This window comes from Elephantulus edwardii, unplaced genomic scaffold, assembly GCF_000299155.1.
Source record: "Elephantulus edwardii isolate Elephantulus edwardi_28Jun2011 unplaced genomic scaffold, EleEdw1.0 scaffold00060, whole genome shotgun sequence".
NCBI lineage: Eukaryota > Metazoa > Chordata > Mammalia > Macroscelidea > Macroscelididae > Elephantulus > Elephantulus edwardii.
This window is the reverse complement of record NW_006399810.1, coordinates 14,748,048-14,768,717: the sequence shown is the minus strand read 5'-3', so window position 1 is coordinate 14,768,717 and position 20,670 is coordinate 14,748,048. Positions and strand designations below refer to the sequence as shown.

At 37.4% G+C, this 20,670-nt stretch overlaps 1 pseudogene; it reads right to left on the bottom strand.

Annotated features, from left to right (window-relative positions):
* Positions 1-610: 610 nt before the first annotated feature.
* Positions 611-20,670, bottom strand: part of LOC102859416 — a 118,278-nt pseudogene continuing 98,218 nt past the window's right edge.

The following is a 20,670-nucleotide window of genomic DNA, read 5'->3' as shown; positions in this document are numbered from 1 at the left end:
TGTTGGATGAGATGAATTGACTCAGTGACTGGGGTAAGTGTGTCAGAGATGATGAAGGCGGCGAAGGATAGAGCAGGGTTTTGGAGCAGTTGCATATGGGGTTGCTATGAGTTGCAAGTGACTCAAGGGCACAAAACAACAACAACAACTAGTAAAATATGTGTGAAGGTCTAGGAGGAAAAGAGGAGGAAGCAAGTGGGACTGAGGATGGGCAGGGGGAAAACCACACAGGATCATACAATTTGGTGGGCAGAGGGAGGGAATGAAGAAAATGGGAAAGGTCAAATGGGGACCTAAAGATGGGGTAGTAGTGGGCATATATCAATGGTGACTAATTTTATAAAACAGAATACATGGATATTCTTTGACACACAATGAGAATGAAGGAAAGGGTGAAAAAGAATATACAATAATATTGTATGCAAACCAATATATAAAATAAAAATTTTTAAAAATAAGAAAATATACTACAAAATCTTTACTTTTTTATTTTAAATTACTAGATTTTTAGTTTATATGAAAACTTTCATAACACATGCCATGAAAAGCAGTTAGCATTTTGTCTAAAATAAAAATATTTCTTACATTTCTTCTGAAATAAATCATGTACTTATCCTGTGAGTGAATGGAGATTGTTTAAGTTATAAAGTATGTTTGAAATTTTCACATTATTTGTTATTCACTGCCTAACAAGTCTTTGAAGTTCTTCTTTGCCTACCCAGGATATACTTTTCAGCAAATTTAATGTTATATTTGCTTTTACACTCATCTCTGGTGGTATATATGTAATATCTAAATCTTCAGATAATTTAGATCTAGGGTTATATAGCATGTTAGTAATAGTTTAATGTTACAAGTTTTATACCCAGTTTATCTTAGTGGTAAGCTCTCAGATTCATTGTAGTTAATTTATTGCTGCTGCTGCTGCTGCTGCTGCTTGAGGTGGTCTTAGAGGCTTGAATGGCCTCTCTAGATTCTTTGCTGATGTTGTCACTGAGATATATCTGTTGTATTTGTGCATTAATATCAGAATTTTTTAAGAAAATGTTCTCATTGTTCAAAGTCTGTGGGTATCTTTGAAATGTTGAGGCTTTGTGTGTGTGTGTGTGTGTGTGTGTGTGTGTGTGTGTGTGTGTGTCTGTGTCTGTGTGGGTGTGTGTGTTGAAATTTACCTGGGGGCTGATCAGAACTTTTTCTGATTCTGTGGATGCATCCACAACAAGTCACTGCTTCTAGTGAAAAGGTGGTAAATACATGTGTGGTAGGCGTAAAATGTGAAAATGGTTCTAATGTCACACATGAAAATGCTTTGATGTCCCAGGGTTTTTAAAATATATTTCTGGCTCTTCTTTCTGTTTATCTTTTATAAAGTTCTTTTGCACATAAAGCAATGGAAATATTGTTTGATTTAATCAACCAGATCATCTAGCCAGGAAAGGTGTCCTTTCTTCACTGATGGGATTGGTTGAAGCAATATTGTAATTAAAAAAAAAAACTGACTAGAAGAGTACATTGACAGAGAACTCCCAGAAGTTCCAGTGGGATTTAGAAGAGGCTATGGCACCAAGGATATCATTGTGGATGTCAGATGGATTTTGACTAAAAGCAGAGACTATCAGAAGAATGTCTATTTGTGTTTTATTGACAATGCAAAGGTATTTGACTGTGTGTATCATAGCAAATTATGGCTAATCTTGATAAGCATGAAAATTCCAGAACACTTCATTGTCCTCATGAGAAATCTACATTGAAGCTGTTCTCTAAACAAGGGAACACTGCATGGTTTATCAGGAAGTGATGTATCCTTTCTGCAAACTTACCCACTCAATATGCTGAGTAAATAATTCATGATCTTGGGCTCTGTGAAGAGGAATGTGGTATCAGGACTGGAGGAAGACTCATCATAATCTGTGTTACGCAGATTACACAATTTTGCTTACTGTAAGAGAGGAGGACTTGAAATGCTCATTACAGAATATCAACAGCTTTTGGTATGGGTTACATATCAACATCAAGAAAACAAAGTTCTTCACAACAGGACCAAGAGCCAGCATCATAATAGAGGATTTAAACTGTAAATCATTTAATCTTGTTTGGGTCAACAATTAACACTCTTGGAATCAGCAGTCAGATCAGAAAGCATGTGCATTTGACAAGTTCACTGTTAGAGATCTCTCCAGAATACTTAAGAACAGTGGTGTCTGTTTGAAGAATAAAGCGTACCTGATTCAGGCCATGGTCTTTTCAATTATCTGTTATGCATTTGAGAGCTGAACAATAAATATGGATGACAGAAGAAAAAATGATGCCTTTGATCTGTGGTGTCAAGAGTCCTGAGTATTTCATGCATGCCCCCCCACCCCCACCCAAACTCAAATAGAGATGTCTTGGAGAAAGTGCAGATAGAATGTTCCTTGACGTAAAAGATGATGAGGCTCTGTTTCTTACCTAGAAATGTTGCTAGGAGGGACTGGCTATTCCTTGGAAAGGGTCAATGGAAGAGAGGAAGACTCCTAATGAGATGTGTTGGCACAGTGATTGCTCAAGTGTGTCAGAGGTGATCAGGATGACACAGTATAGCACAGGATGTAGGTCTGTTGTTCATAGGGTCACTATCAGCAGAGGCTGACTCAACAGCACCTAACAACAACAGCAACATTGGCTTAAAAGTTTATTCTTTTGTTCTAGGGTTTTTGTGGTGTGTTTTTTTTTATATCTAGGTCCCTGATCTGCTAAGAGAATGAACAGGTTCATCCTGCAGAGGATTAAACCAGGCTGTTCCTTGGAGGCAAGGGTTCTGAAGCTTTGTTTGACATACTTTGGACATGTTGCAAGGAGGGAACAGTCTTTGGAGAGGGCCGTCATGTTTGAGAGGGTGAAGGGACAGCACAGGAGAGGAAGATCCTCGAAGAGATGGATTGATTCAGTGACTGGGGTAATGGAGTAATGGCTGTAGGTGTGTCAGAGACATTAAGATTGGCACAGGATAGAGCAGGGTTTAGGGCTGTTGTACACAGGGTCACTATGAGTCTCAGGCAACTTGATGGCGCATTACATCAACAACAGGTTGTTAAAGAGCCACCTAAAGTTGGTTTTTATGTGTGGTATGAGATGTGGATCCTGTTTTAGTTTTCTGCAGGTAAATGTCCAGTTTTACTAGCACCATTTGTTGAAGATGTCATTTCCCCATTGAATAGATTTGTTTCCTTGTCAAATATCAATGAATTAGAGTTGGTACATAGTTGATTTCTTGGTTCTCATTGGTCTATGTGCTTGTTATTGTACCAATGCAATGCTACTTTGGTTACTACAGCTATGTTGTAGGTTTTGAGAACTGGGAGTGTAATGTTTCCACAACATTTTAGTTTTTCAGAAGAGCTTTGTTTATTCAAGGTCTTTTTCTTCTCCAAATAAAAAAGCACATTGCTTTTTCCAACTCCTTGAAGAATGAGTTTGGTATCTGTATCTGTTTTGGGATTATGTTGGACATGTTGATCATTTTTAGTAGGATTTCACAATCTTGAGTCTTCCTACCAATGAACAAGAAATATTTTTTCCCCATTCAGTTAGGTCTCTTATTGTTTTTTGTTTTTTTTTTGGTTGTAGTTTTCTGTAGTTTTCCTTATAAAGCTGTTCTGTATCTCTAACTAGGTTTGTTCTTTAGTATTTTATTTATGATTGGCTATTGTAAATGGTATTGCTTTTTTAGTTTGTAGTGCTTGCTTTGTTTCTGTAGAGACATTCAACTGATTTTTAAATGCTGTTCTTTTATCCTGCCATTCTACTCAGTTGGGCTACTAGGTCCAACGGATTTTTTTTTTCCTGTTGTTGAGTCTTTGGAGTGTTTTGTGTACACTATGTATCAACTGCTTATAACAATAGTTTTACCACCTCTTCGTCTATTTGGATGCCTCTTATTTCCTTCTTTTGTCTTATTGTCCTAGCAAGTACTTCCAATACAGTATTGAATAGTAGTGATGGTGGTGGGCATTCTTCTCTGGTTTCTGTTCACAATGTTAATTTCTTTAGTCTCCATTAAGAATGCTGTTGGCTCTTGATTATGCATATATAATTTTCACTATGTTGAGGAAATTCTCTCTCTCTCTATTTGTATATATTTCTCTATATTTTGTTGAATAAAAACACTCAACTGGAATGGATGTTGGATTTTTTTTCAAAAATCTGTTCTGCATGAATTTATAGGATCATGTGACTATTGTTTTGCTTTATTAATATAATGAATTATACTAACTGCTTTTCTCATGTTGAACCACCCTTGCATATCTGTTATGAATGCCACTTAGTCATATTGTTATTGTTAATTGCCTTCGACTAGAGCACAACTCATAGTGACCATAGGAACAAAAGGCCTGAAGCCCCTCTACAACTATCGACATTTATTAAAGTTTATAGAGTTTTCAGAGGCATGTTGTTTAGGAAGTGGATAATTTAAGAAGTGCTGGCCATATTTTTGTTTCTGAATGTTTGGTAGAATTCATCTGTGAAGCATTCTGGGCCAAGATTTTTAGGAAGAGTGTCTTTTTCTGATTTGGTCAATTTTTTTCTTTTGTGATGGGCCTATCTATTCAAGTGTTCCATATTTGTCTGCTTCAATTTGGTAGTATGTAGATTTCTAAGAATTTTTCCATTTCCTCTATGTTTTCAAATTTATTAGAATATAGCTTTTCATAAATTTTATTTTTTATTTCAGTTGGTTTTTTGTGATGTCACCTCTTTCATTTCTTATTCAATTTATTTTTTGTTTTCTTTACTTTCTTTTGTTAAGTTTGACAAGAGTTTGTCTATTTTATTAATACTCTCAAAGAACCAGCTTCCAGTCTTGTTGATTTTAATTGTTTTTCTGTTTCTCTTTTATCGATTTCCACTTATCCTTATGATTTCCTTTTTTCTAGAAGCTGTTTAATTTTGTTTGTTGTTTTTTTTTTCCTAGTTGATGGAGATAGTGAGTTAAATAGTTATTTGTACCACATTCTTATTTTCTTACATTTTAGGGTATTGCTAAGAACTGCCCCTTGAAGACTGCCTGTGCTGTATCCCAGAGGTTTTGATATATTTTCATTACTTTTGAGGAACTCTTTCATTTCCCTTTGTATTAATACAGTAACTGGGGCAATGAGATTGGTTTGTCGGAATTAGTGAGACTGGCTCACAGTACATGGCAGAGTTCAGAGCTTCTGTATGTCGAGTTACTATGCATCATAGGAAACTCAATGGCACATACCAACAATAACATACTATGACAGGTTTGGAAGCAGAAATGGCATCCACTTCCTAAACAACATGCCTCCAGAACCTCTATGTACTTTGATAAATGTCAATAGTTGCAGAGGAGCTTCAGGCCTTTTGTTTATTGAGTCGTTATGAGTTGTGCTCTACTCAAAAGGCAATCAACAGCAACACAACATTTCTTCCATGATTCAGTGCTGCTTAATCAAGATGTTATTTAGATTCCAGATTAGTAGTTTTTTTGTCTTTTATCCTTTTAAAAGAAATTTCTTGTTTAAATACACTGAAGTCTGAGAAGATACTTTGTATTATTTCAGTATTCTTGAATTTGTTGATATTTACTTTGTGTCTAATATGGGGTTGATTCTGTAGAATGTACCATGTGCACTTGAGAAGAAAGAAAATTGAGTTTTTGTTGGTGAAGTATCCTGTACAGTCCTGAATAGTGTGTGAGGTCAAGTTTGCTAATTGCATAGAATAGCTCTTTTGTGTCTTTGTTGAGTTTCTTTCAAGTTGACTTGTCCTTGTCCTTTGGTGAAAGTGGCATGTTGAAGTCTTCTACTATTACTGTGATGTCTATTTCTTTCCTCAAGTCTGTTAATCCTTGTTTTATAACCTTTTCAGGTCTATAATTGTTATGTAGATATTTAATAGGGATATATCCTCTTGTTCTATTGTGACTTTGATCATTAAATAGGGCTTTTACTTATCTCTTATGATTGTATTCACTCTGAAGTCCATTTTATCAGAGATTAGTGTTGTCAGACCTACTTTCTTATGGAAGTCATTTTACTTGGTATATTTCCTTCCCATCCTTTAGTTTTTCAATCTCTCTTCCTCTTCATGTCTTAGATCTGTCTCCTTTAGAAAACATATTGATGGGTTTTGTTTTTTTTACCCATTCTGTTACTCTTTTTGTCTTAATCAATGTATCTAAGCCTTCATGTTGAGTGCAATTATACCCAATTTTGAAAACTGTTGATTTTCCCCGTCACTCAAATAAACTAGAATGGTGCCATTATTTAATGAAATGTGTTGATTTTCCTGAATTACTAAAATATAAAAAAACCTAAAGAAACATTTGAGAGCATTTAGGCTTTATTTCTCATTACAAGGAAAAGGAAAATTAAGCTTAACACTGTTAAATGCTTGCCCAAGACTAAGAGACATGTAGCAGAACTAGTATCATTTAAACATCCATCCATCTAGTCACTAACCCTTGAGGAATGAAAAATAATTAGATGAATGAGTGATTACTTAATTAGTAAAATTTAACTGATTTTACTTAAGCACTATTTTAAATATATTAAAGATATGGGGGCAAAAAAAAAAGCCCATGTCCTCAAATGACTCACATTTTGATGGGGATCAGGTGAGAAGAGAGGTAATTCTGATGGTTAAAGTCAGATACTTTGGGGACACACTGCAGTAAAACATTAAGTAACACATTGTAGGTGGGCTCAGGTGCTGCAAGAGCACATTGGTTTTCAGTATAATTATTGTTCTAATAGAAGAAAGCTCAGGAACTATGGAAGCACAGAGCATGGCCACCTAGTTGGTCATGCAAAAAGGAGGGCACAGAAGGGCAGGGAAAGGAGGTTTCCTTAGAAATCAGCTTTAAAAGATGAAAAAAAAAGAACACCCCACACCCAAAACACACACCCCACCCCAAATTAACTAAAGGGACTGGGCAATGAATAGAGGAGCAATGGAATTAGTTGCACTTGAGCTCAACTGAGGTTCCACGTCTCATTATTTGTACAACTTTCCATAATTTGACTCCTTTCTCATCTATAAACTATGATGCTGTCTTTTTGCATTGAGACTATGAGAAATGTAAATACTTCTGCAAATTTCTTGTAATTAGAGTATCAATCACTGGTCACAATTATCTAGTTTAAAAGTAAGGAAGAATTTTTAAAATATGTTATTAGACAGAGGTATGAATTTGGAAGCTATCAGTACTGTGGTCATGATAAGGCAATGTGAGAAAAGAAGAGCATGAATATGGGCATCAATAAATGTCAACACCCATTCAATAACAGTGGTATTATGCAGTATTTGTCTTTTTCTGACTGAGATATTTCACTCAACATAATGTCTTCCAGGGTCACCCATTTTGTATAATAATTCATGAGTTCCTTATTTTTCAGTGCTGCATAATATTCCACTATGTAAATATACCACAGTTTCTCTATTCATTTGTTTGTTGATAGGCACGTGGGTTGTTTCCAACTCTTTGCTGTTGTGAACAAAGCAGCAATAAACATTGGTGTGCAAATAACTGCTTGGGTGGCCATTCTGGTTCCTTTAGGATATATTCCCAGTAGTGGAATTGCTGGGTCAAATGGTATTTCTATTTGCACCTTTTTGAGAAAGCACCATACTTCCTTTCATAGTGGTTGCACCATTTTATACTTCCACCAATAGTGAATAAGGGTTCCAGTTTCTCCACAAACTTGCCAACATTTGTTGTTTGCTCCTCTGTTAAATTTTTCTATTCTTTTTGGGGTGAGATGATATCTCACAGTTGTTTTAATTTGCATCTCTCTTAGAGCTAGGGATTTTGAACATTTCTTCATGTGTTTGTTCTCCATCTGAATGTCTTATTTGGTGAAGTTTTTTTCATATCGTGTGCCCATTTTACAATTGGGTTATTTACTTTTATCTTGTTCTGGTGTTTGAGTATTCTATAAATTCTAGGTATAAGTCTCTTATCAGACATGTCATTATTAAATATTTTTTCCCAGTCTGTGGCTTCCCTTTTTACCCTGTTGGAGTTTTTGGTTGTGTATAGTCATTATATAGAAAGGAATTGGCAGATACAGAGGAATTTAAAGAAATAACATATGAGCAAGAGCCTATGATGATGAAGGAAGAAGTTCAAGCTGCTTTGAAGGAAATAACAAAAAATAAGGCCCCAGGAATAGATGGTACATCAATTGAAGTATTTCAGATAACAGATGTTGCCCTGGATGTGCTCACCAAGTTGTGCCAAGAAATCTGGAGAACAACCACTTGGCCAACTGACTGGAAGAAATCCATATTTGTTCCAATTCCAAAGAAAGGTGACCCAACTGAGTGTGGAAACTACAGAACAGTGTCATTGATTTCACATGCAAGCAAGATTCTACTGAAGATTATCCAAAAACGATTAGAACAGCACATCAGCAGAGAACTGCCAGAAGTCCAGGCTGGGTTTAGAAGGGGTCGTGGTACTAGGGATATTGTTGCTGATGTTAGATGGATCTTGGCTGAAAGCAGAGAATACCAGAAGAATGTCTATCTGTGTTTCATTGATTATGCAAAGGCATTTGACTGTGTGGATCATAACAAACTGTGGCTGACTCTGAGAAGAATGGGAATCCCAGAACATTTAATTGTGCTAATGCGAAACCTATACTTGGATCAAGAGGCAGTAGTCAGAACAGACCAGAGTAACACTGCATGGTTCAAAATTGGGAAGGGTGTACGCCAGGGGTGCATCCTGTCTCCATACCTTTTCAACATGTATGCAGAGCAGATTATCTGAGAGGCTGGGCTCTATGAGGAGAATTGTGGCATCAGGATTGGTGGAAGATCTATTAACAATCTCTGTTATGCAGATGACACAACCCTGCTTGCTGAAACTGAGGAGGACCTCATGCACTTGCTGCGAAGGGTCAAGGACTGCAGCCTTCAGTATGTACTGAGGCTCAATGTCAAGAAGACAAAGATTCTCACCACTGGACCAATTGGCAGCGTCAGGTGGATGACGAAGAGATTGAGATTGTTCACAGCTTCAGTTTGCTCGGCTCCACAGTCAACACTCTTGGCACCAGCAGTCAGGAAATCAAAAAGCGTATCGTGATGGGAAAGTCTGCTGTTAGGGACCTCTCTCAAGTACTCAGGAGCAACAGTGTCTCTCTGGAGACTAAGGTGCTCCTGATACAGGCCATGGCCTTTGCTATCACTTGTTATGCATCAGAGAGATGGGCAATGACTAGGGAGGACAGAAGGAGAGTGGATGCTTTTGAGCTGTGGTGCTGGAGAAGAGTACTGAATGTACCATGGACTGCCAGGAAAACAAACAGATTCACCTTGGAGAGGATTAAATCAAGCTACTCCTTGGAGGCAAGCATTCTGGGGCTTCGTCTGACATATTTTGGACATGTTGCCAGGAGGGACGGGTCCTTGGAGAGGGACATCATGCTTGGGAGGGTGGAGGGACAGCGCAGGAGGGGAAGACCCTCTATGAGATGGATTGATTCGGTGACTGGGGTAATCGGGATGGGTGTGTCAGAGGCGGTGCGGTTGGCGCAGGATAGAGCAGGTTTTAGGGCTGTTGTGCATAGGGTCGCTATGAGTCGAAAACGACTCGAAGGCACATAACAACAACATAGGGATTTGATTCCTAGAAGGTTCCATTCATCTATTTTATCCTATCCTGGTTGTAGGTTTTTCAGAATGCTTGGAGAACTGTTGGGGGAAAACAGTAGAGAGGGGATAAATAATGTACACAACATTGAAACAGATGAAGGGGAGAGCTGTATAAAAGGAATATATAATTAGGTATTATTGGCATGACAAGAGTTCAGAATAAGAGTTGCATAGGCAAGTGGTTGAGGGGGGACTGTATAACAAGGAAAGAATTTTTTTTTTCCAAAGGAAAAAGTTAATTGGGGGAGAGGGGGCACAGGGAGGAAAAAAAAAGAAGGAAAAATTTAATATATATTAGAGATTTCTTCTCTGCAAGGAGATGGTTAAAGTAGCTACCAAATAAAACTTTACTGTTAAAAAAAATGTCAACAATTAAAGGGATATCAGAAATGGAGGGGAAAATAGTCTAGAAGGGACGGGTAATGACAATGAAAGCTGTAATGAAGACAATAAAAGGCTAAACGTATTTAAATGGCAGAGAGGCCGAGTAAAACTTACAACTGAGTGGTAGCCATTGGCTTTAGCTTTATGTGACCTTTTAAAGAGGGTGTTAAGTTGAATTGTTGAGGTAAACTCAGATTGCTGTGGTATAACTAATGTACTTGGAGTACAGAGATGCTCAGATAGTTGAGAGAAGAATAAAAATAGTGATCAGAGTCTATTTTTCAGAAGTCTTTACTCAGTGAAAGAGCAGAATTTATTGGAAGTTAGATGTAGGTTATATGAAATCACATAATGCTTGGAGTTTGTTTTCTGGGTCTTTTTTTAGAGAAACTTTTAAAATGGGAAATTATTTTTTTAAATGTTGTACTGATTTATTTACAAAGTTTGAATACATTGTTTTTCACAAAATATCCTTCCCATTGCCTTCATCCCCTCCCCTCATCAAATTGTGCAACCCTATGATTAACATCCCGTCCACTCATCCTCACCTCTCTGTTCCCCCTCCTCCCATGGACCTCATACTCATTCTACAATAATGGTTTTATACAGTATTTGTCCTTATGGGACTGAGTTAGTTTACCCAGAATAACGCTCTCCAGTCCTTTCCAAGCTAGGTAGAAATTTACAAAATCATTTCTCCTGCATACTGCATAGTATTTTATTGTGTGAATGTATCATAATTTCTCAATCTATTTGTTTGTGGTTGGACATCTCGGCTATTTCCATGTTCTTGTAATGGTGAATAAAGCTGCTATAAACATTGGTGTACATGTCTCAGTTTGTGCCTCAGTTCTCATTTTCTCGGGGTATATTCTAAGCAATGGAATAGCTGAGTCTGATGGAATTTCTATGTCCAGCTTTTTGAAGAAGTGCCAAACTGCCTTCCAGGGTGGTTGTACCATTTTACAACCCCATCAACAACATGTAAGAGTTACTTTCTTGTTACATCCTCTCCAAAATTTATTACTTGCTGTCCTGTTAAACTTTGCCACTGTTAATGAAATGAGATTGTATCTCATTGTGGTTTTGATTTGCATCTCTCTTATTGTTAGTGATTTGAAGCATTTCTTCATGTGCCTATTAGCCATTCAAATATCTTCCTCTGTGAAAAATTTTTATGTCTTTTGCCCATTTTGTAATTGGGTTATCAGTCTTTTTCTTGTGGAGGTCCATAAGTATTCTATAAACTTAAGTTATGAGATTCTTCTCTGAGATGGTATTGCCAAATTTTTGTTATATTTTCACCTTGTTGGAAAAAATTCTTGATGTGTATAAGAATTTAATCTTTAGTCTGTCCCATACATCAATTTTCTTCTTTATTTTCAGATTATGCATTTATGGCTATATTTGGCAATCTTTGTATACTGTAGACTAGGGCTTCTAAGCTTGATCCCAGTTTGTCTCTTACGAACTTTATGGTTTTGGGCTTTACTAAAAATAAGAAATCTTAAAGGTGTTTATAGACTAATGGAAAAGAGCAAATAGTGAGTGAGAAATAAACATTTGAGTATTTGTAAGATAGGAGTAGATTCCAGAGGGAGAAGGAGAATCTGTGGGAAAAGAAGGACTATATGTGCTGCTTAACTGGGAGTTATGAGGGTCAAGTTAGATCACTGGAACAAGATTGTGGGAAGATTATGGAATAGCCTTTTGCTCTCTGTATAAAGGAGAATAGTTCTTTGTATCTAATTCAATTTTTTAATTGAAAATAGCAGAAATTATAAGTCCTCCATCTGTTGACCACATGGTACCTACAGTAGGAACAAAGTTGCATTTGAACTCAAAGATTAGAACTGTCATCTTGATGTGTCAATTTTCCTTTTACTAATTTTCCTTTTCTGTTAAATACATTTATGTAAATGAGATAACATATTTATCTTTTTAGCTCTATTAACCAAGTGCTAAATCTACTATTTATAGATCTCACTGGATACACAGGGGAAAAACATCTAGTAGTTTATTATAAACATTCCAAGCATATAGTGTGGACATTGCATGAGTGACATGCTCGAAGACAAAATATTCTATCTAGCAACATATAATAACTTGGGGTTTATTTGTGACCATATTTCATTTCAAAGCAAACCATGCATTTTTCCTTATTTGATAAGAACATCTGCAAACTGAGCCAGTATTGAGAGTGTGTGTGTGTATGTGGTGTAGAAGGTTAAGAAAAAAGAAAACCAGTATGCTGTGCTTTCACCATAACCAGGCTTTTTATATTCACCTCAAGGCACGAAGTAAAAATAAAGTCTCAGAGGTGACGTGAGTGAGTTGGCATAAGCATGGGTCTTGTGCAGTGTGGTGTTCCTGCTCCTAAAAGCACATGACTGACCTTTCCACTGAAGACTGCAACTCCAAGCGCCAAAGCCTGACAGCATGCATGCGTTTCAGAGGAAACAAAGGTCTCACCAAAATGCACTCAGCAGCTGTTGTTTAAGAGTTCACACAGCACACACTGTGTTGTTCCAGAATGAATACTGGCTTCTAAGTGTTGGAATAGACTCACTGAAGACAAACAAGAAATCAACTCAGTAATCTGGAATTTGATTTATTCTGGTAAAGATCCATTGATCAGGTCCATTTTTTTAAATGCAATTTTTTACTAAAATTAATATTCTAGCATAACTGGCAAGAGAATCTGTTTTCATTTTGCAAAATATATGTAATGCATTTGCCAACTAAGCATTTTTCCAGCATACAGTTTAGTAATATCAATCACATTAATCATGTTATGCAACCATCACTCATAATCATTGCCAAGTTTTTCTTCACTATAAACAGAAAGTCATAACTCCCTCTTTTCTTTCCTCTTGGTAACCACTAGTAAATTTTGTTCTCTATATATTTTATACTTTTAGTAAATGAGATCATGTATTTATCCTTTTTTTTGGTGGTAGAATCTTTTTAACAGAGATAGTTAATGGTTGTTACCAATTGAATGAACAGGAACTCAAGTTCTCCATCTGAATATTGATACTTTTGTGATTGAGTTATTTAGTTCATCACAATGTCTTAAAGATTCATCCTTATTTTAACATGGGCTAATTTCTCCTCCTAGCTGAATAGTTCACCTACTGGCTGAAAAGTATTCTACTGTATGTATATACCACAATTTGTTTATCCATTCATCTGTAGGTGGTCATTTAGTTTGTTTCCTTCTCTTGACTGTTGTGACTAGTGCTGCCTCAACATTGGTGTTCATGTCTGTTGGCATCCCTGTTTGGGTATATGCCTGGGAGTGGAATGGCTAGGTTGCATTTTTGCTATTGTCGGTAGTTGCTGTCAAGCCAATTCTGACTCTTGGTGGCTGCATGTGTGCAGAGAACACTTCTCTAGAGAACCTTTAAAACTTGATTTTCAGAAACATATCTTTCTACTTTTCATCCAAAGTACTTTTGGTTGGGTTCAAACTGCCAACATTTCACCTAGTAAGTGAGAACTTAACTGTTTACATCCCACCCCTAAACCAAACTACTAGGTTATATTCCTGTTGTTGCTAGGTGCTTGCCCAGTTGACTATGACTCAGTGACCCAGCAAACAACATGCCTAAACCTTGCTTTATCCATGGTGGGATTTTTGTTTGTTTGTTTTTTTGAGAAAGCACCATACTATTATTCACAGTGGCTACACCATTTTGTATTCCATCAAGCAATGGTAAACTTGCTCTGTTTCTCACTTTCCAGACTATTTCCACTTCCTTCTGTTGTAATTAAAAGACATTCAAAGAGGCGAAATTTGGCTGGTAGGTTCAGAATCCTCTTTTCTTCTAATACCATTAAGCCCTTCCTGAATGGGAGCAGAAAGAGAAGTTGAAGCAAGAAAATTCTCTTGTAGGAGCTCTAGTTAAAGCTCACCAGTCTTGCCTGTTTCTAATTATGTAGGTCCTCCCTCCTTGTTTCCTCTTTAACAGGCTTTTTTATTAATAGTTACGGAGTGGATATGAGGACAATGCCAGTTATAAAAGTAAAGAAAATGTCCAGGAATTGAGGCCACATTTTATATACTTCCTTTGTGGATAGCATCCAAATTCTTTCAAGAGACTAAAGTGCTTGCCTATTGAAAGGCTGCTAAATTAGGGTGAGCTCTAAGCAATATGTCCACACTGGATTTGTGATGTGGTGTGTAGATAGTTTATGCTGTTGGAAAGATTTTCAGATTTAATGTCAAGGTCATCACTGTCAGAAGGAAACTAATCTCAAATTAATTACTAAAGCTGGAAACTGGAGAGCAAAAGATTTAAAGGCAAAAATAAATATGATGATTTAGAGGATTAGTCTACTGACAGTATTTTCCTGTCTTTAGATGTCAAGGATATGAATAAAAAGGACTTAGTAAAATGATCCAATTTTTCTACTGTACTTTTGATATTGAGCCTGGAAGCATCTGGCTTCTCAAAGCATCTAAAAACATAGAGACACACAAAGCCATGACCAGTGGGAATGTTGGTTGTGAGTCAGGCCTTATATAATATGACACGTAGACAGAGTTGTTGTTGTTCCTTGTGCCTCCTTCAGGCCATGCTTGAAAATTCAACAGAAAGCCAAGCTGGCATTGTAAAGTATTCACGTGGATAGTCAACAATATTTAAAAAAAAAAATAATCTGGAAGCATCAAATGTAATTCCCTTGAGCAATTTACAAAAAAATCCTGCTCACTTTTTTAGACTAAAGAATTTAACATTTCAAATCCAGTCCAAGATAAAGAATGTTCCATGGAGAGTTGTACATGGAGTTGGCTTATTTATAACAACTTCTATTTTACTTCCATTATACTTCTGCTTAGGAAGCTCTGGTAAGAGGCTGCATTGCAATCCCAAAGGCATGTAGTTCAAATCCACCAGACAGTCCATAAAAAAAAAATGGGCAATCTCTTCTCATACGATTAATTGCCTCTGAAAGCCTACTATAGCTACAGGATCAACTATAGGTTGGTTCCAACTCAACGGAACACAACAACAACAACAATAACATACATCTACTGGTGTTTCTCTTTCTCCAACCAATGGCATGAGTTAAGTATCTCAGTATTCACCCCCCAGAGGCAAAAATATGTGTACCTATTTCTTCAATACCTCAAAGCAGTGATGCACAATTTATCCCTGAAGCAAACTGGATGCATTTATGGTTCAATCCGTTATTCCAGACAGTTGTTTTTTTGTGTAATTTAATATGATTATGCATGCCAGTTTAAGTTCTTCTGGTCATAGCTAAGCCAGTATGGTTCCCTATAGACTAGCTGGTAGAAGAGAAAAGATCACAAAAGGCCAACTAGTACATTATCCATTGATTGCTTAGAGAATGAATGTTATTTGTGTGTGTATGTGTGTGTGCCAATTGAATATTTCTGTCAGATTTAAGAATTCATAGAGCTGGGAAGGAATTTAGAAATCATCTATCATCTAGAACAGTATTTCCAAAAGTATATTTATACTTATTAGAACAGCAATTTTTTTTTCCTAAAAGACTTTGTGTGTGGGGGGGAACCCAGTTCTCACTGGAAATTGATAACAGACATATTCATAATGGAAGCTCTGAGATGTTCTTTAGAGAACAAGTCTCTAATTTTGTTCTAATGTGTAGCCTCAAACTTGTTACCTGTATGAATTTGGCCCTGTCTCATGGTAAACTCTTGCACAATGGAAGATAACTCTATCTGTTCCTGTGCCATTCCATGGTAGGTTGTAGTTCAGACTGTTGAGATCCATAGAGTTTTCATAAGCTAATATTTTTTTGAAAAAGCAAATCAGCTGGTCTTCCTCAATTCGTTGTAGCTTGGAAGCTTAGTATCATAGCAAAATTCAAACTTTCATGGATAGACAAGTGGTAGCTGCTCATGAATTGTGTTGGCTAGAACCCTAGACTTCCTCATGAAAGGCCAGGATTCAACCACTGCACACATGTCCTTTATTTACCTGTAAAAGATATTTTTTATTAGGAGTAGCAGCTAGTGTTACATATTTAGGAAAACATTATAATAGGCTGTTTTAGGGCATATCTCTTTCCTGGATCTTGTATTCTTGGTGTTGCCTTCTTCTATTTAAATGTTGGGTAGGAGGCATGGAGGAGGGATGAGGCAGAGAAAAGTTGGTGGATCTAGATGATAGGATCAGAAAGGGAAAGAAGTCAGAAGTACTGAGTAGAGAGAGGCAATGTAGTCATTTTCTTATTTGCTAACGGCTGCTTTTTCAAGTGGACCTAGATTTGACGAAGTAGTTAAATTAATTTTAAAAAATCTTAGCTATTGCAAATCTCACAGAATTGTGCCTGACATAACTAATTTTTCCTTGAATTTATCTGACAGCCTTACCCCATTAGGTAAGCACACAAAGCTTATAGGAAAGAGATGTTACTTCCCAGTGAACAGATGTTTATATATTAAAATATCTAAGACAAAAATGGTCCAAATATCAGAATTTTGGGGATCATGTATCTTCTATTTCTTTTTTCAAAGTGGGAGATCCGGGTTCAAGTTCAGTGGCTACTGCTTGGAATTTGAACAGCCTCAGCACCTCTCCCTGCTTCAATTTCCTTACCTGTAAAAGAAAACATCAACAACAGGTGATCTCTGACATTCCACTCAACTTTAAAGTGTTATGATTCCCAGATAATTTTAAGTTACATGATTTGACCACTGTACAATAAACATTTGGATTTGCTTTGTTTGTTGCCTGGAGATTTGGTTTAACTACAATATTGCTCATCCTTTAAGAATGTAAGGCTGTCAGATAAATATGAGGATGACAGGAAATAATCCAAGAAAGAATGTATTCATCAGACAGCTTAAGCTCAGTAAAACACTAGCACATTCACAAAACTGTGCACAGACTAAGAGCAAGGCTGGCCAGACATGAACGAAGGGATTTTCAGGAGATGACAGTGAACGTGGTGTGTAAAAATAAAAATAAAATTTAAATTGGTCAGAGGTTCGCTATTGAGCAACTTTTCTCTCCAAATGCCTTCTAGTTCTCTAAAAAGTTTAACTACCAATTAAATCTAATTACACAGACTTCAGACCATCTGGTTTCAAGCTCTTTGAAGACTTCCTAGTGCTATTGACAGATAGCTGAAACCTTCTAAACTACGGTTCTTAACCCACCATGGCTAACTGCTTTGACTCCCTCTTTTTCCCCATCACTCTCCTCTTAGGCCATGCTCCAGGGCCCCGCCTTTCTTCCCATCCAGTCTATGAATTGCCCTCTGGTTTACATGTCTACTCTTGTGACAGAATGACCCTAAGGAAAAGATTCACAAAGTGGGTACCAACACTCCCTGAGCACATGTTTCACAAAAAGAGAAAATGTTTTCGTTATCTTTGAAATCAACCTTCAAAACACTGCCTGGTTTAGTGCAAGCCCTCACTGGACAGTGAGGTTGGTGGCAGGGAATCAAACCTGAGTCCTCTACATGCTGTTGCTGTTAGGTGTCAATGAGTAGACTACCATTCATAATGACCCTATAAACAATAGATCTGAACCTTGCCCTATCCGTGCCATTTTAACAATCTCTGATATGCTCTGGGCCACAGTTACAATCACTATGTCACTCCATCTTGTTGAGGGTCTTCCTCTCTTTCTTTGACTCTTAACCTTTCCAAGAATGAAGTCTTTTTCCAAGGCCTGGTCCCTCCTGACAACATATACAAAGTACATGAGAAAAAATTGCCTTTAAAGAACAACACCCTCATTGCACTTCCTCTAAAATAGACTTGTGTTTGTTCTTTTGGCAATTAGTGGGATATTCAATATACTCTTCTCACTTGTCCAACTTTCAAAAGTGTAGAAGTAATTAAAAATATGAAAGCTTGAATCAGGCTCACTTTAGTTTTTAAACTGACATCAGTGCATCTTTTAGCACTTTGGGGAAGTCCTTGATAACAGCTTTACACAATGCAATGTCTTAATTTCTTGACTCCTGTTACCGTGGATGTTGATTGCGAATCCAAATCCTTTGCACAGAAGGTGAGAATTCTATGCAGCATAATATTCCATTGTGTGAATATACCACAGCTTCTCTACCCATTCGTTTGTTGATGGGCATTTAGGTTGTTTCCAACTCCTTGCTATTGTAAACAAAGCCTCAATAACAAGGAACTCATGCAATATTATTCAAAATTGGTGACCCTGGAGGACATTATGCTGAGTGAGGTATCTCAGTCACAAAGGGACAAATGCTATAATGGTGCCACTGTTGTAGAATGAGGCTGGCATCGGGGTCGGGGTAAGACTGAGAAAAACAGGATGAAATATGTTTACGGCATTGAAGTCTATGGAGGAGAGAATGGTTTAACAGTATTATATTTTAGGGCATTATGTTTGTCGTAAGAGTACGGAATGAGGGTTGCAGAGTGGATTATATTTGGGGTTGGGGGTATGGTTGGGGGATGTGCGGGGGGGATTGTGGACCAATGAGGGAGTGTTTCTTTTGCTTTTCAAGGAGAGGAGCAAACGGGGGGGGGGCGGGGAGAAGGGTACAACAATGAATGAATAGAATTCCAAAATCTCTGTAGATGTTCATGGAAATGAAAAATAAATAAATAAATACATAAATAAATAAATAGGAAAAACAAAAAAAAAAAGAAGGTGAGGATTGCATCACTGAACCACTAATGTCCTCAAGGTGCTTAATAATGGTTGCTAGCTAAGGCTAGAGCAGACAATGATGATGATGTTGAAAATGAGAGAGTAGCCACACGTGGAGTTTTAATAATGCCTCTTTCCATCTGGTGATGTTAGAACCTGGTTGAGCTTCAGCTATTGAATTACTTTGTGGGATAGGACATTGGCATCTTCAGGGATTTGGGTTCTTAGCCTTATAGAGAAGGGATGGGTTGGTCTTGGTAGAATGTAGTCATTGAGTAAGGATATTCTTTCTCAATCATTCTTCCTTGTCATCTTTTTAAACTCACTCTGTGGTCTTATTCCTACCCATCTGGAGTAAATTTGAAGCAGATCCTTTGCCACCACAAGCAGAATCTCATTCCAGTGGTTAAAATGTGTGTGCCTGAGAGACAAGCAGTAACACATGTCATCAAATAAAGTCACACCAGTCTAGCCCTGTTAGGCTAAGTATTTTTGAGCATAATAATCTGAGTTATGCTAGCCCAGACAGTGACTTCATGATAATTAGTAAAATTAAGTGTGGGTGGAAGAGGCAGCCCACCTCAGGCACTGGAGAGAGTTTAATGCTGGCCCATATCCCCTTTAGGGTCTTTGTACAATTGCACAACTATGTGTAGAAGCCCTGTTAATGAAGTTATAAAATTTATCAACTTAAAGCTCCCCTCATCCTCTGACAGGGCCTGTTTCAGGCCTGTTGTGTTATGTGTAATTTAGTCAACTAATACTTACTTTAACTTTGTCCTATCCTGTGCCATCCTCATAATCCCTGCCCCTTGTTACAGTCACTGTGTCAAGCCATCTTGTTGAGAGTCCTCCTCTCTTTCTCTGACCTTTCCCAACGTGATATCTTCTTCCAAAGGCTAGTCCCTCCTGACAACATACAGTATGTGACCAAGTTTCACCATCTGTGCCATTAAGGAGAACCCTGCTTGCAATTCCTCCAAGACAGGCTTGTTTGCTCTTTTGGCAGTCCATAGGATATTCAGCACTCTTCCCCAATGATACAAATCAATGGCGTCAATAATTCTTCTGTCATCATAGAAAGCAGTTGGAAAGCCATGACTTGGATCATGTGCATCCTATTCTCTAAACTGACCTTGTTACTCTAGCACTTTGGAGAGGTCCGTGACAGCAAATTTTCCTAATGTAACAAGTCTTTTTATTTTTTTTTTTTTTGGTTGCTGTTAACCATAATTGTTGATGATTGATCCAAGTAAAATTAAATTCTTGACAATTTCAATCTTTTTCTATCTATCATGATATTACCTTTTGGTCCGGTGGTGAAGATGTTTGTTTTTTCATGTTGGTATGTAATTCATATTGAAGATCATAGTCGCTGATCTTCTGTAGTAAATACTTAAAGTTTTCTTTAAGCTCTTTAAGCAAAGTATGTTTCCTGTATAACACAGGCTGTTGAGGAGACTTCCTCCAATCCTGTTGCCATGTTCGTCTTCATATAGTCCAGCTTCTTGGGCTGCATCTTCCCCCCCTTCTTCACTTCTTTTTGTTCATTAGAAGCTTCTTGGGTCCCTTTTGAATCAGCCTCAGGGAACTGGAGGATGAGGCCACAGAACCATAAGGTTGGTTCCTTGCCATCAGGTGATGAGGTGTCCAGGAGGTATATAGGCCTTACTGACACTCCTTGTACCAACTCTTTTTCTGGTTTTCTCGGAGATGCCAGCACTGAGGCCTTCAGTTTCAGGCTGACTTGCTTCTCAAACAGCACTGGGTTTCAAGTGGTTCCTCCAGGTAGTTCTTTTTCACAAGATCTCTTTAAAATGTTTCTGGCTAACATGAAAAATGAAAGAAAGAAAGAAAGAGAGAAAGAGAGAAAGAGAAGGAGAGAAAGAGAGAAAGAGAGAGAAAGAAAGAGAGGAAGGAAGGAAAAAAGGAAGGAAGGAAGGAAGGAAGGAAGGAAGGAAGGAAGGAAGGAAGGAAG